Source organism: Rhinolophus hipposideros (assembly GCF_964194185.1).
Source record: "Rhinolophus hipposideros genome assembly, chromosome: 19".
NCBI lineage: Eukaryota > Metazoa > Chordata > Mammalia > Chiroptera > Rhinolophidae > Rhinolophus > Rhinolophus hipposideros.
In genome coordinates, this window is record NC_138065.1 from 318,644 (window position 1) to 331,977 (window position 13,334).

The 13,334-nt window shown below is 46.6% G+C and overlaps 1 protein-coding gene across 1 annotated transcript in view; it reads right to left on the minus strand.

The window, feature by feature from the left end:
* LOC308510680 (histone H1.3-like) overlaps nucleotides 1-13,334 on the minus strand; it is a gene marked incomplete at both ends in the record, with an annotated part of 269,863 nt that overhangs the window by 94,491 nt on the left and 162,038 nt on the right. The window lies entirely within an intron of this gene.

Sequence of the window (13,334 nt, forward strand, 5' to 3'; positions counted from 1 at the left end):
AATCTAAGTGTGTTTTTAGAACTTGGGATTTTGTTTGCGAATCTGATTAATACACCAAATTACCAAAATGACCATATGACAAAACAATGTGCTTGTAAAGGTCACAGTACGGTATAGAATACACAGCAGAGAAAAGGATTTCACAAGTGAAAGACTAGTGAGTGACAAATATAATAAAATCCCAGCAAAATAAATGAAATCTTGTCGTTTCAGATTTGGCAAAGGGGCATTTTGAAAGGGCGACGAAAGCAAAGGCAGAGCTCATTTAAGGAGACAGCGATACTGGGAAGCACGGTCCTTTCCAGGGAGCCCAGGGCTGATGTCTGGGGGGCTCAGGGAGTCCAGGACTTTCAGAGGCTGAGCGGGCTGACCGGACAGTGGCCGCGCGCTTATTTGCGAGAGATGTGTGGTTGGCACTCAAAGCTGGTTCATTGGAGTGAGTCCACCTCTGATTGGCCGACTTTTAGGACGCAGAAGCTGGCAGTAATTAGTTGTCTTGCAAAAGTATGTTCACAAAAGATTACCAATGGTCGATTGAATTGATTGAAAACTTTTTCTTTCTTTCCTCCTGTCTTTTTTAGATGGCCTCACAAGGCTCCACGGGCTGTGTCCCCTCCATTCTGCCACCTCAGCCTACTGGGCTCGCTCTGTGCAGTTTCAGTGGCTTCTCGGTCCTCTGCGCATCAGCCACATCCTGTCCCAGGGCTCTTCACTGTCTGCCCTGCCCAGGGCGGATGGGGACACCGCCTCCTAAGGACAGAAGCTGCGGTGGCAGCATCTTCTCTACCCCAGTGGACAGGGTACAAGATTACCTGGTGAGCTGTTGAGCAGGGTTAGGTCTTGTTATATAATTCTTGTAATTTAAAGTGTGGGACTGCAGAGGAAGTGCGAAGATTTGAAACTTGGTGGGAGATATAAGCAGATTCAGATAAAAAATATCTGGAACAAAATTCAGAATTTATGGGAAAAGGCAAATTGTTTCCGCCCGGTTTCGAACCGGGGACCTTTCGCGTGTTAGGCGAACGTGATAACCACTACACTACGGAAACTGGCACGTTGGGGGTTTGGCCTACATTCTAGATTAGTTTAAATTAATCTCGAGGCTCCTTTCCTTCAGGCTATTTTTCTGTAGAAATGCTGTTTTCCCTCCACACTTTCCGATCTGTTTGTTTGCAATCGATGACACCTGAGCTGACGACACCGCGCGTGCTGCGTCCAGAGTCCCAGCGACGGTACAAGCACCGGGCGGGGGAGCTCAGGCTCCTGGCACATTTCATTTCAAGAAATGTCTTGGTGTGTCCTGAACTCGTTTCCCTGGTCTCCATCTCTCCATGACTGGAATTACCCACCAGGAGCTCGCCCACTGGCGACAAGGCGGAGGGCTGGGGCGGGCGTGGGGGACAGGGCGGCAGACGTCCGAGTTCTGTGCGGTTCATGGCGCAGCTGTGGTACGTGAACACTCGTGGCTGATGTCCCGTAAGTCTCAGAGCAGGAAGATGACCTTTGTGGCTCACTTGACTCTGCTTTGTTATCCACCCCATTTCCACTGTCCTAAGGTTCTAAGACTGAACCCCACAAGACGCCCAGCAGAGAAAAGGTGCTTGTCCCCAAAGTCGCCGTGAGCAACTAGTGACGGGAGAGGCTTGTGGCCTTCGGAGGTCACAGGCTGGCTTCCTCTGCGGCGGCAGAGCATGACCCGATCACATATTGGGGACCGCGGAGGAGAAGGCCGGTGTCTCCGCCGCAGTCTCCAGCCGCCCTTTGTGTCTTGAGATCGAATCAGCGAGATAAAACGGCTATGACATTAACGCACGCGTGCGTTCACTTTTCTCAGCAATCTGGTGTCATGTTCAGTCTAAAGAAACTGTTAGAACCCAGTCCCGTTCAGGTGGCTGGAGGTACCCGAAGCCCTAGGAACTGACAAACTGGAAGGAGGGAAGGGGAGCTGGTGGCAATGCTGTTTGCACTTGGTGATTTAGCGACAACGACTGACAGCTGTAAAAGCCACAGGGTTTCTCACCCCGCGCGTCTCAAAGCTCAGGAAATACTTGGGAGGGGGACTGATGTGACCGAGTTGGGAAAAAAGCAAGCGAACAAACCAACAACAAACACACAGACGTGAGGTGCTTGCAGGGCGGTGGAACGGAGAGGACAGTCCTGCGTGGGAGCCCACAAGGACCGGGGGCGAATGGCGCACAAAGAGCCCGCACTACCACGCAGCCCAGGGCGTGACTTTGCTCCTGCCTTTTGCTGGTGGAAGTTCCCTCCGCTGGGCTCACTCGTGCTGGAGCGGGGAGCTAAAGGCAGACCCTGCACAGTACGGAATTTAGCCTTCATCTGAATATGATCCGTGGGGGCGTCGACTGTTTCAAGACGAGCTTGACATTTCCCCTTTCGATCCCAAGACCTCTCGGCTTTTGTGTAAGTGAATGAAGAGGGCCAGTGTTTTACGATGAATTTTTCAAGAGCCGTACACTGACCGCCCACACGTACCTTTATGTATTGGTGAGTGGTCCTCAGTTTTCCTTGCTGAGCACTTCTCTAAAAGACAGTACTCCCTCTGATAACCTCTCCGCCCCTGGCATGAACATGACTTGGCGCTGCTTCCGGAACTACCTCCTAGAGCCGCCGCCTTTGTGGACAGTGGGCATCACCGAAGAGCCATCTTTCCAGGGCAGGTTGGGCTCACTTTGTTTTGCCTACCCAGGGGATGTAGAGTAGTGAAGAGTCTCTTCTGTTGCCTAAGGGGCAAATAACCTCACAAGTTTATTGTTCATAATCTCCCAGGACTAGCAATTCTAATTAATTCTAACCCTGTAAGATCTAAGAGTAGACCCCAAGGACTGGAACCGGGATGGCCGAGTGGTTAAGGCGTTGGACTTAAGATCCAATGGACGTAAGTCCGCGTGGGTTCGAACCCCACTCCCGGTAGGTTGGTCTTATCAGGTGTTGGGCCTTCGTTTCCTTTTCCCAATCTGACACCTGTCTATAATTGATGGATTTAGATAATTTACATAAAATACAATTACTGACATAATTGTATTAAAATCTACCATCTTGTTAGCGGTTTTTCATGTGTTCCCTTAGTTTCGTTCCTTTCTTTTATCTTTTATCTTTCTTCCCGTCTTTGAAATACATTTTTCACGATTTAATTTTATCTCCAGTATTGTCTTATATTTATGTCTTTAAAAAAATCTTAACTGTTTTCCCTAGAATTTTTTATGCAGCTACAATTAATCAGTCTAACTTCAAATAATATTACACTGCTTCCTGTGTAATGTGAGAAGCTTGTAACAGTATATTCCCTCCCATATTTTGTGTTACTGTCATACATTCTGTTTCCGTGTACTCTATGACAGTACAGCATTACAGCAAACTACTTTTGCTTTATGAAATCAATTATTTTTAGAATGATTAAAATTGGGAAAAATTGCTTATTTGTATCTACATTGTAATCACTTCTGTAGATATTAATTCCTTCATATATCTCTGGCCTCATTTTCCTTCTTCCTGAAGAACTTTTATAACATTTTCTATTATGCAGGTCTGCTAGTAATCTACTCTTCAGTTTTTGTTTGAAAATATCCTTAATTTGTCTTCATTTTTGGAAAATATTTTTTTTCTTGGTAAATAATTCTGGGTTAATAGTTGTTTTGTTTTTTTTAATTGGTCTCTCAGCACTTTAAAATGTCATTCCATTGTCCTCTGGCATACTTGACTACTTGGAAGTACCTGTTTCTCTTTAGATTTCAACCTATCTGGTTGCTCTAAGACCTCTGTTCTCTCGTGGGTTCACAGAAGGTTATGTTTTGGGTGGAAGCAAGCATCTAGAATTTTAATCGGAATGTAAATGACTCATCCTGTTCATTGCCTGCTACATTATTTTACTAATGCTCTGGGTGTCCAGCATGATGAGAAATTATAGTAAGTCAAAGACAGATCTACTTACAATGACTACTTTACATAGTCTAGTTTACATAGTAAAGATATTCACTTGATATCTCCCTACCCAACAACCCACTAACAAAAAAAGAAAGGGGGTGTTGTTAAGGCATAAACACAAAAGGACAAGACTAGGAAAGTAAAGAGTAGCAGCAAAAATTTGAAAACCAAATGGACAACAGACTAGAGTGATACACAAGGAAAGTTTTGTTTTAATCCAGGATTGGGGAAAGCTGAATAAACATATAATTTATCTTACGGAAACCTACCACAAAACTTAAGAAATTGTCTGCAGGGATTTATTTACACATTTAGAGTGAAAGTGCGGCTGAAAACAGAATTTATTTGAAAGTCACCTTTAAAGAATTTAGAGCTACAGAATCTCTCCTTCAGTTTCAAGATATAGGAAGATTCTCCTCCAAATTGTGGCAGAAAATGTAGTTCACGGGGAGCTGCTCTAGAAACCTGTTAATTATGTAGCTATCTGTATTCGACAAAATTCACACAATTATAAAGGAGAGAAACAAAAATCTTGAGAGTAGAAAAGGTAGGCTTGCTTGATTAAAGCCTAGTGGAAAGCAGAATAACGCTGAAGGTGTGAGTTTCATCTCTGTGGACATCCTATTTTTCCTTCACTGTGGGAGCTCCCCGCTGGTGTTAGCTGTGAAAATCGCGTAACAAACCCTACAAGGAACCTGTCCAACGCCACTTACTGAGTGGTGTGCAGGACAGCACGTGCATGGCCTCCATGAACATTTGTGCTGCACCCCAGAACCAATGGAATCTCTAGGGGTGAGGCCCAGAAAATGGGGTTCAATATTCTTTCCCAGCGATTTCTCCTGGGCGATAAAATCTGAGAAGCATTTACTTTAGGAAGCTCCAAATCCTTTGGATTATTCTTCTCTCCTCCCCTCCTTTTAATTGAGCCCAACCGACCGCGGATCAAATGAGGCCTGGACACGCGCGGGTTCATTGTTTTAATTCCCAGCATCCCTTCCAGTGCATTTTCCAGCGTCAGTAAACTTCTGTTTATCCACAAATGAAGGTTTCGTTTGCTTGTTTGTGTTCTTTCTCCCGGCGTCACCAGATTTTCTGCCCGCGCTCTTCCCCTCGGTCCGGCTTGTTGGAGTCCCCGGGACAGCTGGAGAGATCGCCGCCCCGAGTGCCGCTTCCCTGCGGGCCTCAATACCACGGCCTCCTCCGGCAGGTTTAACCTCTGTCCGGGTCCCTCGCAACATGAAGTGTCTTAGTGTCTGTCTTTGGAGGGAGGCCGCCTGCTCTTGGAGAGCTCGGGGCTGCGTGGGGAGGTCGGGGCTGAATCACCCAACCCAGCGCCTCAGGGGGACGCTGTGATTCCGTCTGTCCACAGCCGTATCTGTCTTGACTCAGTTTCTCCAGTTTGACGTCCTTTTTCCTCCAGGACCGAGGCTCAAGGACAGAAGCGAGCCCTGCCCAGTGGAGCAAAATTAGTGAATAAACTATTGGTCAAATGTTTCTTGCACTGCTTCTTTGATTTTTAATAATTAAGATACAATTCACATACCATAAAGTCACCCTGTAAAAGTGTACAGTTCTGTGGTTTGTAGTATATATTCACAGAGTTGTGCAACCATCACTATTATCCAATTTCAAGACTTTTTTCTTCTAGAGGTTCAACCAAGGTCTCTGCCCGTTCGCCAGAGTTTATAGTCTAGTGAGTGTAGTGGTTTCCACATTGGAACAATTTTCAGACAACCGCCCTGCCCCCGAGCTGCCCTGCTCCGGGCTTGCGGTGGGGGTGGGGGTGTTGGGGTCCGGGTTCTTTGGAACCAGACAGGGTCACAGTCTCCCGAGGCCGTGCAAACGGTCTTCCCGCGCCGCGGACCCCGCCGCATCGGGGCGCCCCCACGTGTCGGACACCGGCACTGCGGCTCTGGACCCCGACGTCCTAAGGCGCCCGGACCCGGGGCGGGTTCTGGTCCGCGGGTGCGGGGACGTATACTCGTGTCTTCTCGGTCAGTGTGAGAGAGACCACGTGTCCTCGGAAGACGCACATTCATCCGTGCCGGCAGCGGGGGTTTTTCTTTATGGTAAAGAGAACATTTCTTACTTAATGTTTCGTAAAAGAAAGCGCACTGACTTTGTTCGGACACGACTATGAGAAATGTGCAGGCCTGGCCCAGGCGGCCGGTTAGCTCAGTTGGTTAGAGCGTGGTGCTAATAACGCCAAGGTCGCGGGTTCGATCCCCGTACGGGCCACTTGCAGCTGTGCCTCTCTTTTTTTTCCGCCTTGGCCATCGTCACCCGTGGGAACGGCTCACCCCCGAAGAGCTCTCAGGTCACCACCGCCCGGCGATTTGATTTGTCCGTGTTCTTTTCTCTAAAAGAAATAGCGTGGGCGAGTTAGGGTGGGGAGCTCTGTGGGAGCCGGGACAGGGGACGGGGGGTCCTCGCGTCCCTGTGAAAACTGGAGGCAACTGTGACGCCGCCTCTAGACTCGCGGAGGAAGTGCCGCTCGCTGCTGCGGGCACTGTCCTTACGGCGCGACGGTCGCAGCCTTGGTCCCCGCGGCCTCGCAGGACGGGGTTCAGGGTCTTCCGGCCGCTCTCGCAGAGCCCAGGCCCGCAGTGACACGTGCCCGTTTCCCTGGCGAGTGGAGATTTGAAAGACGAAAGCTGGTGCGCGGTGAGGACGGGAGGGCCGGAGCCTCTGGACGAGCGCGGCGTCCTGCTCGTTTCGGACGTCGGGGCCGCTGCGGCCCCACACCGGCCGCTGTCCTCGCGCGCCACTGTCCCTCCCGCAACTTCTCTGGTTTAGAAGCCTGGGGACACCATGCAAATGACATTAACGACACAGACCACACAATGACGTAAGTAATGAGTCCTCCTGCGACACAGTGGGCGCTCCTGGGACGCCGGGAAAGCAGGGCCCCCCTGCTGGCTGGGTGCCGGGTCCTTCCCGGGAGCGAGGCAGCGTCGCGAACGTTTGAGAAATTAAGAAAAGGCACCTGCCGCGAGGTTGTGTATGAAGTAGCGCACTCACCGAGCTGAAAACCGGAAGGATGCGGGGCCATGCGGTCAGGAGCCTGGCTGTCATGCGGGGTCTCTGCTCCCGCTCCCCGCAACACAACGCAGGACATGAAAGGAACACCCACGGAGCCACAGATGGGGGGTCACACCACTATATTCTCGCTGGTGGCTGGGCTGGAGACACAGGAAGCAGGAGCCGCGCGATCCGCAACCCGCCGTCCGCTTCTCTGCCAACCAACCCACCCCTAGCTCAGCCACGGCAGTTCTATCAGTGGCTAATGGCTCACTGGTTACAGCTGACGGCCAACTAGCCACAGCTGACGGCCATCTACTACCTGAGCCAGCACCTTTCTACGTGAGAGGGAGAGCCTGGAAACTGCTCTCTGGGACTGTCCCCACACTGGCCCAGAAGCAGCTGTGCCCGCCGGCTTTTCCTGTGACGCTTTCAGACTGTCCTTCCCGCATCTGACTAGCTAACTGCGTCAAAGTACAATGAAATAACTACATGTAGATGACAAATGATTCGAAGTGGTTGTAACTAATTGCTCATAATTTTCAAAAGTGAAGAGTGATTATATATATGTATAATATATATATATGCAAGAATAATGCCACTAACAAGGAATTTCGGTTGTCTCTAGGGACTAACCTTTGTCCTTCCTGGTAGGAAGGAAACAAGGGGCCTCTTTGTAAATTTTTGTCTGCCTTTAAGCAAATAGGTGGAGGGCAGAGAACTTTTTTGTATCTGCTTCTTCTCACTTGCCTTCAGCTAACAATAATCCTTATGCTAAAGTGGCATATTGTGGGGTGGCATAATCTGCAACCTTTCATGACCATCTTTTTGCTTACATTTCTTTGGCAGTAGATGGGAGAGAAGTAAGTGCTATGGAAAAAAATGAGGAACATGAAGTCAAGTTTACTGTGAAGTATAAAAAGGATTTCTGGCATAATGCAGGACTACATTCACTAAAGTGAAAATGCAATGACTCTCATGGAACTCCAATCATAACCCTTGAAGTGTCTTTAGCTAAAATGGAAAAGCCCAATATGTAGGCCAGTGCTATGCAGTGTACATCTTAGTTTACGAACCACAATGTCACAATTCAAGAAAGTGAACATCTATTTGTGATTTATTTCCTCAAAATGTCACTGAGCTCCATTTTCTCCCCTTTCACTTAGTAGACTCCAGCGATGCACAAATATGACACTTCCTAGGGTTGCACAAAACCAAAGTGGCCAGAGTCCAAATTTCACCAGTGCCTTCTCACTTGTCCTCAAAAATAAAAATGTGTCGAACTCCAAACCAGATGTCATACCTTATTAATTCTTTGCCTGATACTGACAACCAAACTCCATCAGTTAGCTATGTTAAAAAGGAACAACAGGCCCCGCATGAATCGCTCGTGCTAATCCCCAACAACTCCTAACCTATCTGCAGTTTCAGCCTCTCCCAGGACTGGAATTTCCTGGTTGGCACTAATGAGGTCATCTGCCTAAAAGCCCTTGACTTTTCCTAAGAGAAGGTGACCTTGCCTGAAATAACCCACTCTTTTAATTTTCTTGTCCCACCTTCATTCTACCTATAAAATCTTCCATTTTGCATAATTTGGAGCACCTTTCTGTTTATTAGATGGGATGCTGTCTGATTCATGAATTGTACAATAAAGCCAGTTAGAACTTTAAATTTGCTCAGTTGAGTTTTCATTTTTTAAGAGCCAAAAATGTTGTTTAAAAGCTGCGAGGCTGAACTTCCAAGACAGAATTTAAAATGTTACTGCAAGGTGATTTTTGTTCAATTCATATCCTATTCTTACCAATCATCAGCAAACTCATTTTATTTTAAATTAAATTATATTTAAATTTAAATTTTAAATTAAATTTATTAGGGTGACATTGGTTAATACATTATATGTTTGAAGTGTACAATTCTATAATGAATCATTTATTTATTGCATTGTGTGCTCACCACCCAAAGTCTAGTCTCCCTCTGCCACCATATATTTGGTCCCTTTTCACCCTCTTCTACCTTCCCCCGTTACCTTCTGGTAACCACTAAACTGTTGTCTGTGTCTATGAGTTTGTTTTTTTGTATTATTTCAGAATTTGAAATATTTCAGTATTTCAGAGTTTGTTTTTTCTGGGTTAAAACGACTTGCTTGATCCCCGTCCTCAAAGACTGTAAAATTGAGTGAAGGATTTGTTTTGTTTGTTGCTTTCTGTTTTATATCCCACATGTGAGTGAAGTTATATGGTTCTTGTCCTTTTCTGTCTGACTGATTTCGCTTAGCTTGATACTCTCAAGATCCATCCATGGTGTTCCAAATGACAGTATTTCAGCTTTTTTTTTTTTTTTATGGCTGGGTAACATTCCGTTGTATATATATACCACATCTTCTATATCCAGTCATCCATGAAAGGACATTTTGATTGTTTTCATGTCTTGGCTTTTGTGAATAAAGCTGCAATGAACATAGGGGTGCATATGTCTTTACGAAAAAATGTTTTCAATTTTTTTCAGGTAGATATCCAGAAGAGGGATTGCTGGGTCATATGGTAATTGTATTATTAATTTTTTGAGGACCCTCTATACTGTTTTCCATAGCGGCTGCACTAATTTACATTCCCACCAACAGTATATGAGGGTTCCTTTTTCTCCACAGCCTCTCCAACACTTGTTATTTCTTGTCTTGTTGATGACTGCCATTTTAATGGACGTGAGGTGATAACCTCATTGTGGTTTTGATTTACATTTCCCTAATGACTAGTGAGTGATGTTGAGCATTTTTTGGTCTACCTGTTGGCCATTTGTATGTCTTCTTGAGAGAAGGGTCTGTTCAGATCCTCGGCCCTCCACATACCCATTTTTAAAATCAGATTGCTTTTTCTTGTTTTTGAGTTGTATGAGTTCTTTATATATTTTGGCTATTAGGTCCTTATTGTAGGTATTGTTTGCAATACCTCCAGTTCAGTTGGTTGCCTTTTTGTTTTGTTGATAGTTTTATTTGCTGTGATAGAAGCTTTTTAGTTTCACGCAGTCCCATTCTTTTATTTTTGATTTTACTTTCCTTGCCTTTGAAACCCAACTGCAGAAACTTATACATTGTTCCCTTCATGCCAATCCCCTATATTGTGATGCAGTTACCCTCCAGAGTTGGAATAACAATTCAATACATACAGGGCTAACCAGCTCTATAAATTCCTCAGTGCAGCTCCAACTTATTTAATGGCAAGAACACTATTGAAAATACAAAACCAAACAAAGTAGGCCCCGCTGGGATTCGAACCCAGGATCTCCTGTTTACTAGACAGGCGCTTTGACCGGCTAAGCCACAGGGCCCCATTTTGGGTAAATGTTCAGTTATATCATATTTGTAACTTTTTCTGTAAAATGTAGCAATTTACCAGGATCTTGATTTTGTGGCAAAAAAGAACACACCTGTTTCTGACCTCATTCTAAAGCAAAACTTCAATATTTAAAAAAATGCATTCTTCAATTCAAATTTTTAGAAAATGACTTTAAATTGAAAGGAATGAAATTCCTATTTCATGTTGAATGTCGCCATCTAGGGGAAATATTGGATATTGCAACACATTTTAAATTTGTCTTGTTAATTAGGCAAATCTCTGTCCACAAATGTTGAGTCTCTACTGTATTTCAGGTACTTTTCTAGGTATTGGAGATAGAACAGCGAACAAAACAGATAAAAATTTCCATAGAATTTATATTCTAAATGAAACTAAAGAGCAAGTTTTTAAAATGTGTGCTCAATCCCTAAGCAAACAAGGGATAACACGAATCAACTGTGCTAACGCCAAGTGACAGAGTGATACCTTCTGAGCTAATTCACTGCACATGAGCAAGACTACCGTGCTCCTTCTATTTCCTCTAACCTGACACAAGAAAGCAAGCAAAGATGACGACACATGACGTACCGAGATTTGCAGCCACCCCCATCCACCTGCCCAAACCAGGCGCCATCAGGCCCTCTCTTTCAAGGACAGTTTGGGCCTCATTGGACCTGCTGCTTCGTGTGGAGTTGGGCAGAATGAAACGTTGCTCTGGCACAGTCTCATTCTTTTGCTCATTGAGTTGCTGTTTTAAAACGACTTGCTTGATCCCTGTCCTCAAAGATTGTAAAACTGAGTGAAGGATTTCTTTATTCCCTTTGTTCCCAAGCCCTGCTGCTATTTCTCTCCTTACGTATGCAAGTTTTCTGATTTGCTTATTTTTATCCTTTGATCATATGTACTTTTTGTAGAGTTGGGATTTTTGTTTTGTACACATATAAATTTACATAAGTGGTAAGGTATATATTCTTATGCCTTTTAAAAAGCATTGTGACTTTAAGATACATCAAAGTTGCCCTGGACAGGATAAGGGCCCCCCACTTGTCACATGGCTCTAGAGAGCAGGGCCCAGCGCTTGAAGGAGACTTGTCAGACCAATATTGTGTCGTGGGGGGATGGATGGGAGAGAGAGCATGTAGAGGACGTAAAACTTCTCCTCTACCCTCGTGGGGTCTATGTCTGGGCCTAAGAATTAAACTGACATAAAACAGATTAGTAGGAGAAAAACATACGACTTTCATTAAGTAAATTTTACATGTACTCGGAAGCTCCCACAAAAAAAAAGAAAACTCAAAGAAGCAACTCTCACATTATAGGTTGGACAAACGTGAAAACGTGACAAGACAAATCGGTTGGGGCTAGATAGTTAACTGTGGAAAAGTAACTAGAAAGATAAGGGTTAGTTTAATAAGGTTTTTGGTCCAGGTTTCCGTCAGCCCCCATTGCCCGTCTCTGGTAATAAAAATGTTTCTCCCTTTCTCCTGGTCCAGTAAGGTGCCTTTCACATGGGCATTTTATCTCCTGCACTTAGGAAGAAAAAGGAGGGTCAGAATGCCTTTTATGCATCTGTTGTTTTTAAGTGTCTTTAAGTCAAAATAATCAACGTGCCAGAGGCATATTTTGGGGTGGCATGCTCTGAACACCTACAATTGAAAACATTTCTTTGCCTCCCATCTTAATGCCCAAATATCCTAAGCTTAATTTGAGCAGAGAGCAGTCCCCAGTTGGTCAGTTCTGACCCAGTCGCAAAGAGAGGCCCTGAGAGCACTGCTAATTTCGTTTATAGACACCCATTCATGCAGCACCTGCTACCTGCCACAGGTGTAGGAGCTACAGTGCGAGGTGCACGCACGCAGGCGTTTTAAGTAATCTTTGAATAAATGGAAGAACATAGATTAGTCTAGAAGGGTTCAAAGGGGCACAAATCAAGAATGCGGTCTTAACCCTCTGAGGACACACTGAAAAGGTGGCCATCTATAAATCAGGAATTTGGCCCTCGCCGGACATTGAATCTGATGTTGTCTTGATTTTGGGCTTCCCAGCCTCCAGAACTGTGAGAAATAAATTTCTGTTGTTATAAGCCAAAAAAAAAAAAAAAGAAGAAGAATGCGGTCTTAGATAATTTTTTCTTGTGTGTTTACAGATGATACCGCTTGTGCGTGAGTGACATGCCCTGGAAATGTAAGTGAACGCCAAGGAAACGTTACCTTCGAATAGCTGCAAACATTTTCTGCTGAGGTTACTGCGCGGCGGCCAGGCGCACGGTTCCATAGTGCAGCGGTTAGCACGTCTGCTTTACACGCAGAAGGTCCTGGGTTCGATCCCCAGTGGAACCAGCGCCCGAAGGTTTTCCTTCCTCCCAGGAAGGCAAGGGAGGAGCTTCTTTTGCTGCGGGTTGAGGCCTCTGAGAGCGCCAATGCGGGAACTGCGTTTCTCTGGGAGCCCCACCGCCACAGTCTGCTTTGCTCTGGGGTGCAGTGGGACGCCAGATTGTCACAAAGCACAGTCCTGATACTTCTGCTCCCGCTGCCACTGTGAGCGTTAGGGAGGATCGGGCGTGAAGCCCGAGTGCTCCAGACACTAACAGCCGCTCCCTGCAGAGTGCCAGGGCCTCGTCCGCAGGGAACGTGAGGTCGTGAAGCCGGGCGGAGACCGCCTGTCTTAGGTCAGACCCGCGCAGCCCGGGGCGCGGTCCGGAACCTCAGCGGAGACGCGCGTGCGCGGGAGCGAGGGGGCCTGCGCGTGCGCGGGAGCGAGGGGGCCTGCGCGTGCGCGGGAGCGAAGAGGCCTGCGCGTGCGCGGGAGCGAAGAGGCCTGCGCGTGCGCGGGAGCGAGGGGGCCTCCGCAGCGCTGTGGGCCGGGGCCTCGGGCTCCCGGAGTCCAGCTGCAGCCCCTGCCTGATCCTCTCAGCGAGGACGCGCCGGGGTTTTCCTCCCAAGAGGGCGAAACGGGGTCTCCGGCCTGGGGGCATTGGATGCATCTGAGGGTTGCGGTTCCTTACTAACGACGAGAAATCTCCGAAAACCTCGACCTTAC